This window comes from Haemaphysalis longicornis, unplaced genomic scaffold (assembly GCF_048455015.1).
Source record: "Haemaphysalis longicornis isolate Haplotype H1 unplaced genomic scaffold, Haemaphysalis longicornis Haplotype H1 scaffold_7, whole genome shotgun sequence".
NCBI classification, from domain to species: domain Eukaryota; kingdom Metazoa; phylum Arthropoda; class Arachnida; order Ixodida; family Ixodidae; genus Haemaphysalis; species Haemaphysalis longicornis.
The window spans coordinates 1,133,522-1,155,809 of record NW_027526422.1 but is presented as its reverse complement, the minus strand read 5'-3'; the positions used below and the strand labels follow the sequence as shown (position 1 = coordinate 1,155,809).

The window sequence follows — 22,288 nt, the reverse complement described above, 5'->3', positions numbered from 1 at the left end:
GACGCCCCACAGTAGTGGGAACATTTTCGTTGCGGCCGGGCTCGAAGACATGCAGCACCACGATTTCTCCACAAAGCAAAAGCACCAGCAAACATCAGAATGAATGAATGAACACACGTTTATTGGGGGAAAAAAGGGAAAGAAGTCCGCTTGAGGCCTTGGTCAAGGGTCGGAAAAGGGAGGGGAAGTAAGGAGTGGGGAGAACAGGGGAAGAAAGTCCTCAATGCCGGCTTCTCTGGTGAAAATCAGCAGAGTGTCCAGCAGGTGCTTCCTGTGAGGTGGGGCCCAAAGTGGATTGGCCCAAAGTTCGTAGTCTGCCGGTCGTAGCGGGCCAAGTGTCTTAAGGCAGCGTTCTCTGGGAACACTGAGTGCCGAATATTCCCACAGGAGGTGTTGCGCACTGCACAGGGCACCGGTACCACCTTTCTGGCAGTTCGGAGAGCTCTACGTGTTTCCACACCCGAAGAAATAGTGAGCCGTACTAGGCGTACGGGCCGGGCCCATTCTTATACGCCTTAGCCGCACTGTTGCCCATCGGGTGAATCCGGGGGGCAACGGGTTGGGGTCTTCCGGAATTTTGTTTTGAAGAACAGCCTTCCACTCGGCCTTCGCGAAAGCACCACCGTCCTCTGTGTCGATGTCGGCCTCCGCATCTGAATCAGCGGGTTCTGAACAGTCTTGCTCGGGGTGAATACGGAGTTGCTCCCGCGCAATTCTGTGTGCCTCTTCATTGCCTTCAATTTCTTCATGTCCAGGGACCCATCGGATTTGGTATTGCAGGCCACTCTGTTGGCATTCAGCAATATCAGAAAGTTCACCACCACAGCATTTTAACGAGTGTTCGTTCGAAGTGCGAGTCCGAACAACCTACTTAATAACGTTGCGGCTACCCGACATGTTCTAATGTTTCAGTGTGGTCGGAAAGCGGACACCGTGCGGAACGCACAACGCCGAATCTCGCCAGGCAGTCACACGTGGGAAGACCTTCCCAGCCACGTAACCATCCGGAATCCCGAAAATCAGCCGGAAGTGCCGCCGAAGTCAGCTGATGCCAACTTACACCGCGTGATCCTCGTATCTGTTGACTGTCTAATTAGGTTATTACCAAACCACATGAACACCGTTATCATATATTATGCGGTTTGCACTTTCCACGAGGTCTTTGAGTGCACCCGCTGCTGTGCTCGTTGAGTACACCGTCTGTATCGCCGTCTTCTGGTGTGCGCGTAGCTTAGTCACTCTTCGGCCTTTTTAACACTTTTAACACACAAGCAAGTGACACGCCGGTGTGTTTTCGCGCTTTGTAGTTTTTGTTTGTTTGTGACATGTATAGCCAGGACAGGCAATAAAGAAAAAACTGGGTGTAGCTTAGTCAGTAAGAAGACGGGCTCTGGCTCCGTCTATGTATTCGGGACCACGTTCGATTCCTGGCGGTGCCACTGGGAGTTTTCTGCTGACACGGATGCGAAAATTTCCTTCCCTGGTAGAGGCTTCGCAGCAAAACGCTGCACTAAGGCGTCTTGCAGGCGCTGTAAAACACGAAAGGGGCCAAACTCTGCAGGGACTGTTCTTCCAGGCAAAAACGCATAAGCCCGAAGTACCTTTTCGCGCAATTGTTCTGGAGCGGAACTCGTGGCAGAGGGTGGTGGCGGGATATCTGCAGAGACACCTGGACTCCCTACGTCTTCACGATCCGTTTTTAATCGCTAACAAGGAGTACCTTGTAGAGTTTTTGAGAACGAACAATCCAGGCACGTGCCAAATTTTCAGTAGTTGTGGCGAAGGTTTGTACTATTCGATCTCCCATGGTGAATTAACGAACAGTGTTGAGCGGTGCATCAAAGAGGAAAATGATGTGAATTTCTTTAACAACTGTGGGGTACCGGTGAGTGGTTTTCTGGAAATTCTGTCTTTTTACTTGAAGGCAACCTTTGTGGCGTGGGAGGGTGGCTTACATGTGCAAAAACCCGGGATATGTATTGGTTCCGGGGTAGCCCCTGTTGTTAGCAATACTTTCCTCAGTGGGATCGACAGACGTATTGAGCAGAACCTGTGTGGGTTGGCTATGAAGGTAGTTGGATAAGTGGACGACTTCCTGGTTTTTGTTGATATTTGCGATATGTCACGCCGAATGGTTGGTGTTCTAAAGTTGTTTAATGAGTGCGCCCTGGGCCTTCGGTTTACATGTGAGCTTCCGAGAGGCGGTCAGCTACAGTTCCTGGATTTGCGTTTGTCTTTGGAACCAGGGCATGTATGCTGGGCATACTGCCTTATATCTGCCAAACCGCTTTTGAATTACAGCTCTGGGCACTCCAAGCTGGTTAAATGTGGGATTGCCTTTTCTGTGTTAAGGCCGGCCGTTTTTAAGCCTTGTACGCATACCATTGGCAGTTGTTTTGAGGTCCAAATCACCAGGCTTAACTCGGCTGGTTTCCTTGAGGAAATAATGCGGAGGAGTGCAGAGAAGCTACTTAAAGTTGTGAATTCAGCTGCGGAGTGTGAAGCTGGCCGTCCGGGTGAAAGAAACCGGATCGCTGTTATCCCCTACATGAATCGTATCTCACACGGCCTGAAAAATATAGCCGGCAGTTACGGGGTTTGGGCGTCACCTCCTGTATTATTACAATGTCAAACGCATCGCGCGTTTTGCAATGGGACAGAGTGGTACACCTGCAGTGCCCACATGTCGCGAGGTGGGGCCCCGAGCTGAACCGGGATCACGCAACCGCAACTGACTTCGAGATCGGCTTGTGCCTGGTTGCCAATGCAACCGATAATGGGGCTCTTCGATTTACAGTCTCGGGCTCACCGCGGACTCCCAGAGAAGCAGCCCGGCATTCGATTTTTCCATGTATCCCTATGACTTCGGGGAATCCTCGGACTACCCGCGGGCTATCCGCGGTGAGTCCGAGACGGTAGATCGAAGAGCCCCATTGTCAAAATGCCGCTCGCGTTAGCGCTAGAAAGCTCAGAGCCGCGGCGGAGCGTCTTTTGCCAGCGTTTCCGCTCTCCACCACGCGTCGCCCCAAGCTGAACTGGTCACATGATTGAAGCTATTGGGGGAGAGTGGCCAGAGTAGAAGGAGAGGGCTTTGTTGGCCGGACCGGGCTGATGCGTTTGGCATTGTAAAAATACAGGGTGCAATGGTTTGGGTCGTTTTTGCGGCCCCGAATAAACTAGGGAGAATATGTAAACTGGCGGAAAATAAGTTTTCAGGACAGAAAGCTGGCAGCGGGTGCAGTGTGAAACATGTGTCACCTTTTGTTCCCTGCTCGACGGGCATTGTATACTCCTTGCCGTTTTCATGTGGCAATGTGTACAGTGGCCGATCAGGCAGGTGCGTCAATGTACGGCTCATGGAGCACCGTGGTTCACTCAAGAATAATCCATTTGCACATATCACTCGGCACGGTAAGGCCCACGAAGGAAACAGTAAAAAAAAATGCTACCCATTGTATAAGGACACGTGTATTCTTTGGCGCGACAATGACTAGTTGACAAGAGAGTTGGTGGAAGCGTTTCATATAAGAAAAAGTGAAGATAAGCGCATAAGCTATGCTTCTGTGACACTGTAGTATAAGGAATTTTCTTTCCTGTCAAAGACGATGCCTTAGGTTGTGGTTTTTTTTTGGGGGGGGGGAGGGGGAGGGGGGAGGAGTGAGCTACGATAAGATTGTTGGCGCACCGCTATGCAGTGATGACGTTTAGAGACACGTGTGGTGTATGATTGTTTATATGTGTGTTTTCTTCCGAATAAAGATTTAGCCGAGATTCAGGGCCTTCTTGTGTCCCCTCTTCCTCACTGTGGTGTTATCAAACGCTGTTTGGGATGGAAATTTTACGCCGCAAGATTTACCAACGCCAGGGCACTTGTATACTAGCGGGTAGGTCAGGCAAGCGCGTCAAATAAACGAATAAAGCGCAAATAGAAAATGCGAAACAAGAACCAAATCGCACGTCCGCTGCCTACTTAGATGTGTACATCAATATTTGCGTAAAATAATACGGGCACATACACCGTGCTAGGCCCAAATGGTTACATATAGTATGCGATCGTTACTTACTGTGTTCGTTATCTTCTAGTGCAGGGGTCGGCAACCTGCGGCGGCCCGCGGGAAAGTACTATGCGGCCCCCAGAACGTCATCAGAACCTCGCCCTTCCCCTCCCCTTGTCTCTCTCTGAAGCACGACACGCCAGTTCTGACCTGAAATGTGGTTAGACGGGAGACCAGACAAGAAAATTGATCCCTTCAAGTTGCACTGTCTCGCTTCTGCGGTCGGGACACCGCCCCTGCGAATTCTCGGTAACGGCACGCATAATCTCTGGTTTCACTATTTGTAGAGCCACTTGTGTGAATTCAAGTGACGCCGCACGGGCAATTGTTGTGGGTGGACGCCGCCGCTGTAGCCCGGACGTGCGTCGGCTGAAAGAGAACGGCGAGGAGCGTAATTCGAATGGTGAGACAGCGGAACCTAGCCATCCCGACGTGCTAGCTAGGGGCTACATCACCGCGCGATACAAGTACGGACACCGAAACAATTCTGCATGTGAGCTTAGCGGTTCCCATTTATAACGATTTAAACTAGTTATTTTAGCAAGTTTGAGATTAATTGCGAGGAAGCTGAGGGAACTCGTACAATCGGTATTTATCGGAACCAGTTGCGACTTTCGCCTTTTGTAATAGCTGTTAAAACACAACCGAATTCGCATTCCCCTGTTTAGAAAACGGAGTGCCATTCGGGGGAAGCAGTGCGCAAAAGGTAGTGTTTGATTACTGGCCAGATGTCAGTATGTGGTCTCTACATTTTGGTTTCCCGCCCTACAAACCAATCCTTAACGTATATTTGCCATACGAGTACTTAATTCCGTCGTGCCCGGGTTACCCAGGAGGTGCTGTCGAACAATTTAATCAAGCCATGTGAAGGAAGCGCGCATTTTTGACGCGAAGCTGCGCCTAAACATGCCCAAAAGAACCGTCGCTAAGCAGATGACAAAGGCGGGTCGCGGCGATGCGCCCGACGTCGTGAGCGCGCGGGGAACGCTGGGTAAATTTGCCGCGCCATCTACACTGCGCTCAATGAGTGAAAAGCGCCCTTCCCTCTGCAGCCGCGTTGGGACTTTCTTATCCCGCACGCCACGAAACAACTGTTGGCTGGTAGAGGTAGAAAGCTTTGCTTTAATAGGCAAGCTGACGCTGCAACCCGTGTTCGTAAGGGCGCGCTTTAATGAAAGTGCACGCGTAAGTACACAGGTGCGCGAAAGCGCGCGCACCGCAGAAGACAAGCCTGCGGTCCGGCGTACTCGCTGACTGTTATGGACTAAAATCACTGATAGCGTTATACTCTTTCATTTTTTTTTTGATCGGACGTTTTTGAAAAGTCCTTGTCACCACCTGTATTTGTTTAAACAAGGAGCTCTCATTTTAAATTCCACTTCATACAATCATCGATTAGTGAACCTGCGAGTGGAAGAGCGCTATCACCGCCCCAGCAGTTTCCTCAACGCTGAAACGTATTTAAAGGAATACTGACACCAAATTCTGACGCCTAAAAATGATAATTGGCTTCAGTAGTTTGTACAGATGCCTCACAGAAATTTTTGCAGCGATCCGAGGCCGGAATCAGATCTAAAATCGATTTTGATTGTCCCGGCCGCGAGCTTCCACAAATCCGCAGCACTAGCAAAATCGCTTTCGGCGTGACGAAACATTGGCCGGTGTGTCTGGCCGGTTCAGGGTGACGTCATATAGTCGTTTTCGGAACCGGAAACCATATCCTGCGCTGCTGTTGTCGGTGGTATTCGTTTGGGCAGGAGACGTGGGTGTACAGAGGGCAACACCCTTGTCTATAACGCAGGTTTCATACTTATAGTCTTATCTTGCGGCAGCCGAAAAACATTTGAAGAAAACTATTGCATCCTTCTGAATTCTTGACCATATATTTTGACCTCAACATTTTTTGTGACACGTTTTAGTCATCAGTTTTGAGAGGTAACCAGTTGAAGTTGAACTCAGTGTTATATACAAGGGTGTTGCGCACTGTACCTGTGTGAACAATGCTTGTAAACTTTGCGCACTTTACGCGTTCGACGTCTTTGCTCTTCAGTTCATGGCCGGCGCATGGCGTTCCCTTGCTCTGGAGCCGAAAACTCCGCGGTGTCGACGCGCACCGCGGCGACGCGGCGGTGCGCATCGCCGAGCTCGCCCAAGTTGTGCTATGGCAAGCTCGCGGAATGCGAAGTTACTGCTCATGGTAACCTGTCCAAGCAAATCGACGATGACACGAAGATGCATTATTTTCCACGCGACGACATGCAGCGCTAAACGTGGACTGAGTTCGTGCGCGGCGGCGGCCGCAAGAACGGTCGCCCAAGCCAGCGGGCTCGGCGTTGCTCGGGTCAGCTTGGGTGTTGGGAACTGTACGCTTAGTAGCGTGGCGAATATTTGATCGCTGCTATCTGTACAACTGCGAATGACCATCCCTTACACCACTTTTCACCACACTATCATCCCCTTTTTCGTATGTGGAGCTTTATTTCGGCGATAATTGCCGTTTCAGCCATAAGTGACCATGACATCTGCCGTGGCCTGCTTTGATTCCAGCGCGCAGGTATCGCCATCTTTAGGCCGCTCGCCGCACTGCGGTGCCGGCAGTGCTGGGTCGGAGCGCCGAACCTCCGCTTCCGGTCAGCGTAGGCTTACCATCGCGGCAAACTTCTCAACGCCGCTTTTAAATTCAGCGCTGATAACAAACTCTAGCACAATTTTTCACCACACTAACATCTACTTTCTCGCATGTGGAACTTCTTTTTCGCGATCAGATTAATTACAAGAGTGGCGACAAGCTGTTGCTATCACGGTCTCCCTCATAAAAATCTTTACCGAGATTTAATAAACTTGTTATAGATATTGCTCAAAAGAACCCTATAAACATTTTGTCAACATTCTATAGAATATTTCTACTGAGTTTCCATTACAAATTGGCCACCGCGTTTCAATTAAAAGTCTATAGAGCCAAGTCAGTAGGCCTTATCGGTTCTGAATGTAGTTTCTTATGAGTTTCTTATGGGGTTTTTATAAAATATATTCAATAGGTTTTCTATGCAATTCTTACTGAGTACAGTCGCAACAGCCTGTTGCGTGGAAATCAGGTTTGAATACAGTTTCTGGCGGATTTTTATAAATTTATGGCAATTAATGTTTTATAAAATTCGCATTGAGTATAGTCGTAACATCGTGTTGCGTGTAAATAAAGTTTGAATAGAATTTGTGATGAGTTTTTATTAAATTTGCTTAGATTCGCTTTTTTAAAATTATTATTGAGTATGGTCGTATCAACCTGTTGCGTTTGAGTCAGCTTTGTATACAGTTTCTGGCGGGTTTCTATTAAATTTATCTGAATTAAATTTCTATAAAATTCTTAGTGTGCCCAGTGATCAAAACTGTTGCATATGAGCTAGGTCTGAACAGAATGTCTGATGAGTTTTTATTAAATATATTTCTATTAGCTTTCTATAAAATTCTTATTGAGTATAGTCGTAATATCCTGTTGCTTGTGAGTTAGGTTTTCTGGCAAGTTTTAACAGAGAAGCTTTGCAGGGGCTCGAACTCTCCGGCGGTGATGTCCGCCATCCCAGGCGCCACCGCTCCCAAGTGCTCCCAAGACGAAGGGATGGGACGTCCACGCGCGATCTCGCTTGATGAGGCGGGGCAGGCGGCGCTATAGCACCCTACATATATGCACCGATAAGCTACCAGACCTGCGTGGGTGGGCTATAGAAACGCAATATAGTCTATTGAAACTCAACATAATGAAGGTAATAAGATTCTTGCTGCGTGTTCGTTATAAAAAGTTTATTGCCTGCCTAATGACCACAGTCCACACATTCGGAGTTCAAACGACTTTATAGAAAGGCAGTACAAAGTTTGTTAAAACTCAATATAGTGAAGGCAATTAAATTCATGTTGCATTTTTGCAATAAAAAGTTCATTGATTTTATATTGGCCGCAGTTTTTGAGATGGGAGATTTGGTTCACTCTATAAAAACGCAATATGAAGTGTATTAAAACTCAATATCTTGAAGGCAATAAAATGTTGGTTGAAGTTCTGCAATACAAAGTTTGTTGACTTTTTAACGAGCACAGTCTATAAACGATGAGTTTTAATTGACTTTTTATTGACTCTATACAAACACAATAGAGGGTCTATTAAAACTCAACGTCCATTTTCATGAGGGTGCGCCGGTTTGAGGCGCAGCAATATTAAAAAACGGAGGACGGCGAAGACGTCGCCGGCCTAATCGCCTGGTCGCCTGGCCAAATAAAGTTGTTCTGTCTGTCTGTCCGTCTGTCTGTCATGTGGCAGCGACTCATCCGAGTCTGACGATTCAGACGACATGTCGACTGCGCGGGCCAGTGCGGACCATGTGCAATCGTAGCAGACGATGCGGCAAACGTCCCTGACGTCACGGGAACCATGACGTAAGATTCGCCGTACTGTGTTTGAACGGCCATTTGGCGCGCGACGACCGAATTTGAAACTGATTGGAATAAATGCGTTATAATTAATTCTGCGCTGGCGGCTGACTGATTTTCGTTCAATTTTTGTAATTACTGGACCACTAGGTATCCCTTACAGCATAAAAACCGAAAGCGGGAAATTTAGTGTCAGTACTCCTTTAATGCTGCAAAGCTTTATTATGTTGTACCAAGTTGATTGCCGGAAGAGATCGGACGCCCCGTGGATGGGTTGGACATCATTTCGCCAAACAGTCGGGAGCATCGAGCTGATTTTGATTCTGTCAACACGGGATCCTATGGGACCCCAGCTGCTTTGTACTGCCCGGGAGTCGGTTTGGCCTCCTGCCGTGCAGCGCAAGAGACCTATAACGTTGGGCAGTACTACATCGCTCCATTTGCAACGGCCTCTGTCTGTCGCAACAGGTGTGAGGAGGTGTGCGGACGTTAGCAAGTGCACCGGGATGGTTCAGCAGACAGCCGAGCTCAGTGTGCGCGTGCAGGAGACGGCATGACGGGGCACGAACACGTCCTTGCCTTGCCGCATTGGCGTGGCGAGCGCTCATTGGGAAGCGGGCGGCCCGCGGCGCGGCGACCGCTTTCCACCTCTCATTAAACGAACACAGCAGGGCGGGCATGGCCCCGGGATCCACGCGGTCGTCTAATTTAGGTTTGGAACCGAGTCAACAAAGAAGCGACGGCTGTCATTGCAGCCGCCGATGCCAGGGTGTCGAGAGAATCACGAGGGAGCATGTTCACAAATTATCAGGTCTCAGGCGTTTCCAGTTCTTATAGACCTAGCAGGTTGCAATTCGACCTTTGTGCACATGTTGCGGTTGCGCCACGCGGACAGTGACGCCCACCCGAGACCCTTGGAACAGCATCTGAGTGGTCATTCATTGCCCCTATCCTTCCGTCATTACTTGTGTCGCCTGGCTCCATAAAAACGCTCCTTTGTGGTCCACCTCTCAGGAGAAAACTCCTGAGCTACCCCACCTGCAATGCTGCACTGCTCTGCGTGGGCGGCGTGCGAACTGCAGACGCCTCCCCCCTTTTTGTTGCACCTCTTAGAGGCGAAGAATGCCTCATTAGGGCCCTTTGATGACGTGTCTTCATTAGGACCCTTCAAAAGGGGCCTCGTCTGGTGGCCAAAATGGCGGGCCTCACAGCCGAGGTGGCAATAATCCTTCCCTCCGTCTCTCACCCTGATTCGGCATGGTGGCGCGCATTAATTAAGCGCCGACTTCATTAGTGGCGCGCCATAGCCTCATCTTCGCGGCGTCGCCGAAAAGCTGCCTGCTCCCTGTCGGCGCCTTTTCGAAGAACTGAGGGCGAGGCGACACGGCGGCGGGCCTGCAGCGAGCGCGTCCACGAAGGACGCCAAACGAGCGCCGTCGAACGGCGTTGCCAACCAATGTTCACCGCCGCGTCCCACCCCGCACCTGAAGCAGCCCTACACAATATTTTGGGCGGCCCCTTGCTGCGTCTTACGCTAAAATAATGTGGATTTTTTTGCATTGATACGTAATTTATTCTCTACCTGTGGCATTTTTACGTAATAATTTTACCTGTTACAATAATAATTTTATTATTCATCGTCGCATGACGCATTTATGCCTTTATTTACGACAGACGTAAAACGCCTGATCACGAAGGAAAGTGCGCGTGATATCATCGCAGCCGCCATACATCTGGCAGGTCTCATACTAATTAATATACCTTCCATATTGGTATGTAGAGGCTTCGGAAAAGTTTTGAAAGTGGGGCTCAAGATAATCGACGATTATGCTGTTGCTGGTGATGATGATGACGGTGATGATGACTATTTTGTGGTTCTTAAACCCTGGCGGGGTATTTTGAGTTATGTCCGTTTCGAAAATGTCTGTTTCGCGTCCATTTTATTGGTGACGTAGTTGCACTTGCGAAGTATCTGACCGACGAATGCGCTGCGTCAGATTCGGTCGGTCGCCTCCTTTCAGCCAATCAGGGCTCGGTCGAAAGGAACACTGTGAAACGGACATGAAATGGACCAAACGGAGAATTCTGCCCCAGGATGTGTCTTTTTTTTTTCGCCATCTGAAATAGATCGTTTGCTCTTCGGAGCGGTCATTGCTGCCTTTTAATGATGATTCTCAATTTAAGCACCGTTAACCTTGAGTAACAACTCTTTACCCACCCAGAACATCGCGCATAATGTAACAATTACAGTTTATTATCATTTATTTGGTTAGGAAAGAGCAATCGTTCCCTGTGCGTGACACTTGACACTCGAGCTGCCCTTTCCAGCGCCCACATGCGTAACACACGAGACATAGCGAATAAAATTGCAGAAAGAAAATCATTTACTCTTAATTTACAGCAATGTGTCTGTAGCAAGTTACAAAGGCAAAACAAAGAAGTGGAATAAGGAATTACGCAACAATTAGCCCTGTCAGACGTGCACGCCCTGGCAAAAAAGAATGTTTTCTTTTGTTTTCGAGTCATGATTTGTCTAACCGCACAAAAGTGGGTTGGCTGAGCCCCTTATTTTTGACAACTCCATGCTAGGGTGCTAGTCATTCTTTTCTCTATGCTGATCACAGAGGAGACAAGGACAGCTTGTTTTGATCCACGATGCGAATGGCCTCCCATTTTCATTTCTGACGTCACAGTTGTCCACACGCATGCACGCGCTCTTACGTTCTCTGTCCGCGGATCGAACGGCATGTAATCCAGATCGAAACGTAATCCAGAAGCCAATTTCGGCATTAAGACACCAAAGAGTAAAAACAAGTTGGCATGTATCCATGGATTACGGTGCTGAAAATCTAAACACACCATTCTCGCAACTAGCAGTTGTTTAATAAGGCAGGAAAGACCAGAAATGTGAAAACAGAGGGCGACGCCTCGTACTCTTGCTTGTACTATGGTTTGTGACCTCACAAAAATGGTGAACGGCGAGAGGTCATTGCTGAAGCATCTATAGATGTCTTCCTTAAATAAAAAGTTCCTAAGTGGGTGAGAACGTGAAATAAAAGTAAACCAAATCTTCTTGAGAGCTCATAATATCTAAAAAAAACGCAGACTACAGTTTTTATACGCAGCGAGGCCAGGTTGCCTCCTTCACTATTCACAGTCAGCCTTTGAGTTTAGTTTTCGAAAAGCATTTGTGCGCAATTAGCGAAGTCAATCACCTACGATGGTGAGCGCCCGAGCTTCTGCAAGCGACATACCTGGCAGGAAACAGCTAAGGTCCCTGCATTATAAGCGGCAGAAGGAACAAGCTGGACGGCAGGTGGTTGAGCGACCCGCCTGGCCTTCCAGTCTTCCGTTCTCCGCGCGCACCGGAGGAGTAACACTTTATTGGAAATGTTGCTATCGGTAAAGCGCGCCCAGTTAGAACGTAATCGCCCGTGCACGGAATGAACTTACTGGAAGTGGCTGGCTGACCGATCCGCACTTGGGCTTTTCTGTTCGTCTCGAGCCACCGTTGATAATCCGTGAAGCGTGCGTCGCTCTGGCCTTGCTATGTTTGAGCCAGGGGTAGCGCGAGAATGACGACCACTGGACGCGGCTGCCGTGAAGAGTGTTTATTTCACGCTATATTCGCGCCGCGCGAGAGAGTAGTAGTAGCAGTAGTAACTTTATTTTGCCCAGAAGTTGTGGTGATTGCACCACTGAGCTGTTCACTCAGTCATCTGGAGAGCTGGGCTCCCGGTGTTTTGGGAGCTCGGTGTCTTCAGCCAACTGGGCGAGGGCTTCTTGCACGTGGGGAGCTGGGCTAGAGATGGCAGCCTCCCACTCTGGTAAGGATGATATCTTATGAAGGATGGGATGATTTCTTCTACGTGATACGGATATTACTGGACACGACCAAATGATGTTGTGAAGTGATGCTCGTTCCACAGAACAGAAGGGGCAAGCGTCCTTATATTCCCCGGGATATATGATGGACACGACATGTGGAGTGGTGAATGGTAATGTTTGAAGCTGCCTGAGAAGGACTCCATGCCTTCGACTGAGCGATGGATGCGGTGGTGGAAAAACTGCCCGATCCTGGCGGAAATGGTCAAGGGTGTCGTCGAAAGTATGGAGGCGGTCCTTATAACCGAAAGGTTGCGGGCTATCTTCAGGGCCTCTCTACTAGCCTCTCGGCGAAGCACATCTCGAGCAGTCTCACTGGCTCTCTCATTTCCCATCAGGCCAGAATGCGCCGATGACCAGATGATGCGGAAGGTCTGGCTATGAGGTGTGGGCCCTTGCGACAGGGTTGCCAAGGTTCTAGATGATACCCTGGCGTTTAAAAAATTTAATACGGCCGATTTAGAATCGGATATGATGTTCATGATGAGGATACCGACTGTGGGCTATGGCTAGACCGATTACCATTTCCTCTGCCTCTGTGCAGGAAGTGCAGCTTACAGATACTGTAGCGATGGGGCTCCCCTTGGAGCCGACCACAGCTAGTACCGATGCGTTTCTGTCTTGATACGGGGCGGCATCGGTGTATAAAACAGGAGACCCCGGTGGGTGTTGTTTGAGAAGGGCCTCCGCTCTTGCCTCACGGCGTTCCTTATTGTGGATGAGGTGCATTCGCACAGGCATTGGCGACATTCTGATGACATTCCTCAGAGGAGGCGGAATGGCAACAAGTCACGTGTAGTGTGGTGTTTGTGGTACCAGGACCAAAGACCTCCGGATGCACAAACCGGCAGAGCTGCGAGAGAGCCTCTCTAGCTGTGCAGTTCACTGTGCCTCTATAAATTCTGAGAGGGTATTGTGTATCCCGAGGTGCAGTAGGTTTGCAGTTGATGTGTGTTGGGGCAGGCCGAGCGCTCACTTGTGTGCCGTACAGGAGAGGCTATCAACCTTCTCCTGCTCCGTCTTCCGCAAGGTGAGAAAAGGCAATGCGTATGTAACGCGTGAGAAGACGAAGGCCTGCACCATCTTAATAAGGCTTGACTCCTTGATCTCCTTGTGCCTTGTCGCAACCCTGGAGATGAGTCTGGTGGTTTGATATACCCCCTTCTCGATCTCCCTGAGTGCGTCTATATGCCCGCCATTACCATATAGGCGGAGTCGACCCAAAACCTTTATGGAGTGAACTATGTGTATGTTGGCCCCTGATGATGTGGTTAGGTTCAATATCGGTGGGTTTTTATGTTGCGGTTTGTAGATGAAAAGCTCCGATTTTGTGGGGGAACACGATAAGCCGCGCACGGCTGCGTACTTCCCGACGGTTTGGGCTGCCCGTTGCAGGGCTTCCTGGATTTAGCCGTCGGAGCCTCGAGCCATCCATAGGCTGATGTCGTCTGCATAGATGAAATGATGTAGGCAGGGTATGTCCGAGAGAAAGGCCGGAAGGTCCTTCATGGCGAGATTAAACAAGAAAGGTGACACTACCGATCCTGGGGGGGGGGGGGGGGGGGTTCCTAGGCTACCCAGCATAATGGGGTCAGAGTGGATGTTTCCGAAATGAAGGGTGAGTATAGGGAATGAGAGGAACGATTTAATGTAGTTGTACGTGCACTCTTCAAGGGGTCCTGAAATGCCTTCCGCCGATGCATGGATGTACATGTAACCAAATAAAGCAATGTATTAGCAATCTCCTCCTGCAAGAATTTTGTTAAAGCGATGAGTATTAGCTGAGAAATCGTAGATCAAAAACCGCGCATAATCGTCGCGCCGTATTTCCTCCTCCTTTCAACTGTTTCTTCGCTGTTGGCCTCCCCTCCCATGATGCTCCGCTCCTCAGCGGTGACGTACTTCCTCTATAGCGCTCCCACAGACTGCCGTCTGCTACGCGCCAGCTCTTTCGGCTTTTTCATCTTTGTAGACAGCATGGACACTCCTCTAAAGGCTGGAAAAGCGAACGAAAGACCTGGCCGCATGTGTGCGGCCTGGCCTTGCCCTTTCGCGGTGCACGTAGCTGCAGTTGGTATTGGCGGCGAACTCGCAGCCGCGCGGGGAGAATCGTGCGCTCGTTCCCTTTGGTGCACCGCGCACTGTTTATCCAAAAAGCGCGGTCTCAGATGTGGCCCCGCTGGTGCCGGGTGTTATTTTGCGGTGGTTGTAATTCCTACTACCGGCGGCATGTGAAGAAAGACATTTTCAACCGACACAGAACCCGTGCACAAAACGCGCCGGATCGGATCGCTTTATCAGCGGCGATGAACGGGACGGCGCAGAGCAAACCAACGCCGCACTCGATCAGCGAGAACCCGTGTTCTGGCAAGCTGCACCCATGTGTTGCATTCAACACTGACGGGAAAGCGTTTGTTTGCACTTGTTTGGATAGTCGTAAAATGTCCAAACACTCCGGCACTCCGCTAGCAGATCAGCCGGCGAGACATTTCGGAAAACATTTGACAGATGGCGCCGTATGCATTAGTGTGTCGCTACGCAAAACTGATGAGACGCTACACTAAAACAAACTCCCCTCGCGGTGTTTACGTAGCGGGACGCAAAAATTTTAGCGTTTAGCGTATGCAAATGCCACAAACGCTGTACTAAAACTCTATTAGCAGCAAAATAGCGTGCGTATGTGAGACCGCTTGCGTTTACAAAGCTGTACGCCGAGCGCGTACGTTTCAAACCTAGTGACATCGTTTAAATACACTGTCAAGCACAGTGTAACGTAGTCAGATATCAACCGTATGCTCAGGCGACAAGCAAGAGCTTGTTTTTGTGGGGCGGAGATTGCGCATAAAGGCCCGTTCGCACTTGCGACGAAAGCGAGTGCAAGCGGCAGGAATTCCGTCGCTTTGTCGCGCGACGATCGTTTTTGTCGAATGGTCGGGACAAATTTTCGTCGCGCGACAGAATTCCCGTCGCTTACGCTCGCTTTCGTCGCAAGCGGGAATGGGAAGTTCTGCCGCTGCCGCCTGCTACGCAGCTCGGAGGTAACCGCGCGATCTGCTCGGGCCGGACGAACGCGCACACTCCCGCACGGCAGCGCCCCAAGCGGCAGCCGTCCGCGTACATCCTCCCGGCGTCCGCCTGGAGCCCGCCCTCGGCACAGTAGCCAGTATATTTGAAAGGCACTATAATGGAGGAGATTTTTTGCTTCCGATGAACCTAGTTCTTTGCCCCTGTGTTTTTAAATACGTGAAGTGGTTAGCACGTCGTCCTCACGCAGCTCTGTATCGTCGTAGCATCGCTGATTGTCCGAACGAAGCTTGCAGCTAAGCCAATGCAGCGACCGAAGCTGTGTGTGTGTGCATCGCCTCCTGTGTGTTGTGGACGCCTTCGTTTCGCGATGAAATGCGACATTGTACTTCCGCTGGTGGATAGTGCTTCCCATGGTCTGGATTATCTTTCTCGAACGACGTACCACTCAACCTCGCATGGGGTATGTGTAGTGTGCCTGGCTAAAAGCCTTCTCGCTTGCGCGCCAGAGTTGTGACTTGCTGTTCGTCCCCGCAAACCGGGTGTAAGGTGAGTGCCGAATTTACGACGGGCAGGAGGAGGCAACCCATCGTCTGTCAATCGCGGTTCAGACTTGAAAACGCATGTTGTGACGGTGCGTTCGTTCGAAACGCATCTCTGGATTGTTTTGAAGTTGAATAAAATGTACGTGTCAAACACGGGCATTCGGCTCAGGGCGTTCTCTGCGATTGCACCAAAGAAGTGCCACGGGGCTTTCTTTATGGTACGTACTCACGTAAGATAAAATCCATGTCGTGTTATGGCCGTGTTGCATTCAATACAAACGGTTAAGCCTTTGTTTACACTTGTTTCGTTTGTCGTAAAATGTCAAAGCACTCCGGCACTCCGCTGGCAGATCAGCCGGCGAGCCGACGCTGAGCAGACGACACATCTCTTTGCCGGAAGTGCGTGAAAAAGCCGCCCAATAGCAGGATTTCTACCTCGTGACGAACATCAGGGAATCGATGATGTAGACATGTGAAGATGGCGGCGTCCAAAAACACGAAGGAAAGGGTGAGAAAAGGGCGACAAACTTTGCAACAAAAGTGTGAGCTTTCCGCTGCGCGTAAAAGATTAATACTTGGCACAGGTGACGTTGACGACCCAATCTAACGATTGCGCTAGTTAATTTAGTGTGCTCAAAATGCCTTTCAGGGCCCCTTTCAAAGCTATTCTTGTTCACCATCTGTAGTATGGCCGAGTGTCGCACAGTGTCGAAGGCTTTGGATATATCTAAACCGAGGGTAACCTTAGTTGTGCGCTTTGGCGCGTATGCCGGATCTAAAATGTGATGTTGTAGTTGCAACATAAGATCCTAAGTGCATAGACGAGGGCGAAATCCTAGCATAGTGCGAGGAACAGCTGCGTCTCTTCGGCGTGTTCCGCGAGTCGGGTCAAAACAACATGGTCTAGTAGTTTCCCTAGGCACGATTTTAGACATATGGGTCTGAGATGAACGATGTGCGGCGATTTCCCAGGCTTTGGAATAAGTATGGTCTTGGCCGTTCGCCATTTATCCTGAATTTCACCCTGGGTCCAACATTCACTAAAAAGGGCCGTGATGCCAGTGATGGACGAGTCATCCACCTGCCGAAGAATATTATTAGTGATGTGGTCAGGGCCAGGGGCCGACCTAATGTTTTCTTTGCCCCGAGGCAAAGAAATGGGCGCCTGAAGTGGAAAAGGCCGCTGCTGACATGGACAACAACAACAAAAAAAAAAAACACATTCACTTTTTTTATTTCAGTTCCCATTTTTTCCCTACTGTTAGAAAAAAATGAAAAAGCACGTAATACCGTAAATCCACAGGCTTTCGCACAACGTCAAGAAGGTCGCAGCCAGGTACAATGTACGTGTTGTGTGTTCCACGCTTTGCAAGCTGGCTAAAAGTTTGCCCTATGAAGGCCAATAAGCTACCGGAGACATGCTCAAAGAAGCACGCTACGCTCTACACTTAGCGTGTATATAAACGTCATTTACAGAATCCTCTTAAACTGCAGAAGGTTGTATTGTAACTGGTTGTATTGTAATTGGTTGTCTGGTTGTATTGTAACAGGCTCTGGATGAGAGTGTTCGCATCGTCTTGTGGGGGTAGCGTGAAGATGGCACCGGCCCAAGGACGCGGCTTATTCCCGGCCGCGGCGGCCGCTTTTCTGATAGAGGCGAACATGGAAACCGCCCGTGTGTTCGAGATATCGCTGCACGTTAAATATCCCCAGATGGTCAAAATTAATCCGGAGCCCTCTACTACGGCGCGCCTCATTGCCTGTGTAGCGTCGGCGCGTTAAACCTCATATTTAATCAACCAATCAATAGCACCGACTGCAGTGGTGCTGGGAGGAGGAATGTGGTTGGCACGTTGAGGAGGGGAACTCAAGGTAGCATTGCGCGGAAGCTTCTGAAGGAATACTGGTGGGAGTGAAGTTAGTTCGGCAGTGGAAACGGACTTGGTCTCCCGTGTGTCTAGATAGCTTGGCTTGATCTTTTAGGAGACCAGCGAGAGTCGCTGCCTTAACCCTGGTAAGGTCAGGGCCTTCTTGAGGCCGAAGGATCACCTCAATATCATTCTCTGGTAGGAGGTCTTCAGGTGGTGCGGTCTTGTGTTTGTGTGGTTTGTGGCAACGCTTGCGTGGACTAGGCTGGTCGCCGGTGGTTGGGGTGGTCCGTGTTGCTGTTGTGGCTTCTGCTGTGTCAATTTTGCAGCGGACGCTCAGCCATCCGGGTCCCGTGAGCGCCTAGGGGTCACCGTCCTCGCCGTCGACCACGTACCCTATGCGTTGGGAAGGCGAAGCAGGCGAGTGGTTTGTGCCGGCAAGAGAATCTGCAGGCCGGAGCCGCAGGTGCGCGTGCTATGAGCACGCGGCCGTACGCAGGAGCCAGGCGCGCGTGAGCAGGAATAGCTCCGTGGTGGCGTGGCCGCGAGAGAAAAATGTTTGTCTCTGGCGTGAAATTCACCGGAAAGTCGAGAAACTTACTCTTCGGGTTCCAAGAAGATCAAACTTCATTGAGGCGGTTCAGTTGGCCGTGTGGAGGCTCATTATTTTAAGAAACATGGCCCTTGTGCGGAGCTGATGCGAAAGACGTTCGAACAGCTCGGCCACCTGGTGGCGTGGGCGAGGCGTGTGCTGAAACCTGGGGCGGTATTCTCGTAACTGTCCCTTTTGAAAACGTCCCTTTTGCGTCCCTTTCATCGTGACGTACTTCCGGTTAAGCAGTGGGCTTTGGCAGTAGGTTTGCCGCACATGCGTTACGTCACTTCCTGTTGTTTGCTTTTAGCCAATCAGGGCTAGCCAAAAGGGACACTTCTGAAAGGGACGCAAAAGGGACAAAACTCGAGAATACCGCCCCTGGCGCGGCAACAGGGAAACGGAGGAAACACCCACGCGGTGCGTCCGTCTGGCTCGGAGAAAGAGCAGGCCTCTTACGAATGCGAACGTCACGAGCGAAATTCAGCGGCCAGCGGCAGTTGGATAAGAAGTGCGCATGCGAAATTTCGGAGGGACTGTCTGGACAGACCGTTTACATTCTCTCGTGTGGCATGCGCCAGATGGTGGTTCGGTAATAATTCGGCGGTGGTTGACAACGTCCTAGATGTCGTGAGGCGCGAACGTCAATGAACCATAGAATTTCCTACAATGTACACTGGAGGGGAATCTCGAGAGGAGAGGCATCAGCGCCTATGCGTTTCACATAAAAACCGTTCGTGTGGTCGTGTACCTCCATGATGGCACACGCTTGCCTTACTGTCGTGATCGGCTTGGATTAAAACAATTTAGTGGCCGTAAATTCAAACCGTGCGCCACAAAAACGCCAACAGGACCGTGTTAAATTTGTAAGCCAGGAATGATTCGCGAACTTTTTTCTCGTGGTGGGTACGCAAATGGGACGGAAAGATGGTTGCTCTGATGTGGTGAAAGGAACGCGATGTTCGCGTGTCGTCGTAGTGGAAGTTCCGGGGAGGAAGTGGCGTGTTCCCTGTGATTAGTAAAACCAAGTGTGGATAGCGTTTCGGTCAGGCCAGTGCGCCGGATATAGTGTAGGGGGAGGGGTGCGGACAACGACGGTGCGGACTACGACGGGCGTCAACGCGGGTGACATCGTGAGTTACTGAAATGCTCTGCATTAAAAAAAAAAAAAAACTGGTGAAGCTTGCACAAAGTCACGCAAGGCTTGTACCAGAGCGAAGCAGCAGTATTTCTATCTAGGTGAGCACTGAAGGACACATCACCACGCATTTGCACAAATGTGAAACCGTTGATTTACACGTTACGTCGCCGGTTTGCACTGTGCTATTAGTGGTCATCGTCATATACGTCGAAATCGTCGTGTTCCTCTTGACAAGCATTACATGCGCGGTAGCGCTTGACGGCAACGGGGGTGCAGCGGCAGCGCGTACGTGCACTACGCATGCGTGGCGTTCGTGGAGTCGCGTGGATGTTCCGTGGAGCAGCTGGTGCGCCAGCTGAGGCGTTGTTGATTGCTAGGCAGCGCGAGGCGCTCCTCGGGGTTTTCACCAGTTTCTTCGTGTTTTTGTTTTTTGCTAATGCCGCTGCGCGTGCCGGGACGGTCACCGCGAGGCACGCGCTAAGGAGCGCTCGGCATTTCCTTGGTATTTTTGACGCGTTACGCGCCACACATTACGGCCAGCCACAACAGCTTCGCTGTCCAAAACTTGGTTGACCATTGCGGTAGTTTGTAATGCGAAATTTGTGCGCAGGGCGAACTGCAATCTTCTCGGAGACGGCGCGTACGTACCTGCTGCGCCTGGCAAAGTGAACGCACGAAGGCGCGGGATATACCCTGGCGTTGTCCGGCAGCGCGTCGCCGCGGGGGACCATGTCTCTCGCATTTCGCCATACTTTCATCCTCCACTTTTCCGCTCGCCCTGTCTTCGGTGACCTCATCATTCTCTCGGTTATCTCTTGGTGCGTCGCTGGCGGAGAGAATGTCTCACGCCCTCTCCCCATACCGGCCCACATTTTCGCCACATTTCCCTCCTCCGCTTTCCCGCTCGTCTTAGCTCGCGTGTCTGCGGTCTCCACTTCGTTCGCTCAGTTACAACGAGGGACGACGGCGCTGCGAAACCACAGGAGCGGCCGCTTAACCGCCGCGCAGTAAAGCGCGAACGTTTCTGTTCCACGCAGCCCTGAAAAACGGACGGTTGCAGCAGGCACCACGGGGCTCGCTGCCTTAGTAGTGATGACACGTTTGGTGACGCAAAAGATCAGGCAAAGTAAACGATTGGCACAGCAAAATCTGTTTTCTTTGTTTTGTGCTTATTCGGTGGCTATAGGCAGTAGAAAAGCAGACAGGATTGGTGTGTGAACTCTGCGTGGAAAAATTGAAGCTACGTTCGCGACCTTTTCTATTTTTTTCCCTACTGGTGACACGGGTGTGAAAATGTGTCTGCTCGCTTCGCTACCAGTGTGGTCGGCGAAAGCCAACTGTCTTCTCCCGCCCGTGCCGAGTGAACGCCTCTCTTCTCCTTCTCCCCCACCGCTCACGCCATTCCCGTCGTATTCGCTACTCGCACGATAAACAGTGTGGAGATTTTCCCAAGTCAACTCAATTTTCCCGCCTTAATTCCGCTGCTCGTGTGCCATCTACTGGAATCTTTCGTCACTGTTGGACTTCTTGGAAAGACGCCTCGAGTTCCAGGTTGGGCGTGAGCTCTTTATGAATTTTTGGTGAAGCATTTTTTTCAATGCATACTTCTTTTTATTTGATCGCGAAGGACAAGCAGCCATAATTTTTAATTAAAAGAACGCCGAAAATACCACTTATGTATTGATGTTTTGCTTCAAATATGCATAACGTTTTTTTTTTGTTTTTGCCTATCAATGCTGGTACCTATGCAGTGTGTTTCCAGAGTTTAAGAATTCATTTAGGAATTCTTTTATGTTCTTACTGGATGGATCAATCCAGCGACACACAGACAGACCAAAGGTTTCGGCTTCCATTACCCCAAGAAATACTACCATCCTTAAACACATTCGCGTATTTGGTGCCTCGAAACCACGTCCGTGGTATGAGGAGCAGCGTACATTAGAAGGCTGGGGAATAAATTTGACCACATGCTTCAAAATCTCGGCACATGGGCATTTCTATTTTCTGTGTCCATTATAAAAACGGCCTCCGGGTACGGCGGTCAAAACCCGCGTGCTTGTGGCCAGCAGCTGAGTGCTTAGCCAGTGAGCTTTCCCGTCTTTTGCGCAGCCCTGCACTCTGCTTGCAACGACAGACCATTGCAATGCTGGTGAAATATCCTTGCAACGCATATCCGAATGGAGTTTTCACGAAGCCTATAAGGAAGCCTAAATTACAGCCCCTGCGGCAGAGAGAGTTGCGGACACCCGATCTGGAGGCGCCTCTGAAGACGATCGGCGCAATCATCACTAGCAGCTGATTTCCGCGCAGCATGGTAGTTCATGGCCGCGGTTCAAACAACCACAGGCGGTCTTTGTACAATCTCTGCTTGGCCCAATAAATGTGGCCCTCTTGTCGGCCCCAGTACTTGACAGAGTGTCGGCCTTAGATATTTCATATAATGAAAATTTTCCCTCCAACACGAAATTACTCCCTCTGAACCTTTTAACAGGCCTCCTACAGGATAATCTGAACGGTTTTACATTCCACGCCATTGTTGCAACCGATGCGACTGTCCGGGAGGAGAAGGCAGGCGTAGGTATTTTTAGGGGCCAAGCTCCTCTTGCTCGGGCCTGTCCCGGCCGTCCATGGCACATTGTACACGGCTTATTGATGATGATTGTGGCAGGATCCTCCTAGGTATCCACCAACCAAAGATTGGCCGAAGAGGTCAAAACGTTCAACGCTTTCGTTGCTACCCAACACGGAGGAGAGGAAGA

At 50.2% G+C, this 22,288-nt stretch overlaps 1 protein-coding gene across 1 annotated transcript in view; it reads right to left on the bottom strand.

Moving 5' to 3' along the window:
• The window catches only part of LOC144147427 (high affinity cationic amino acid transporter 1-like), a 942,196-nt gene that overhangs the window by 330,566 nt on the left and 589,342 nt on the right, over positions 1–22,288 (bottom strand). The gene's annotated exons all lie outside the window — the stretch shown is intronic.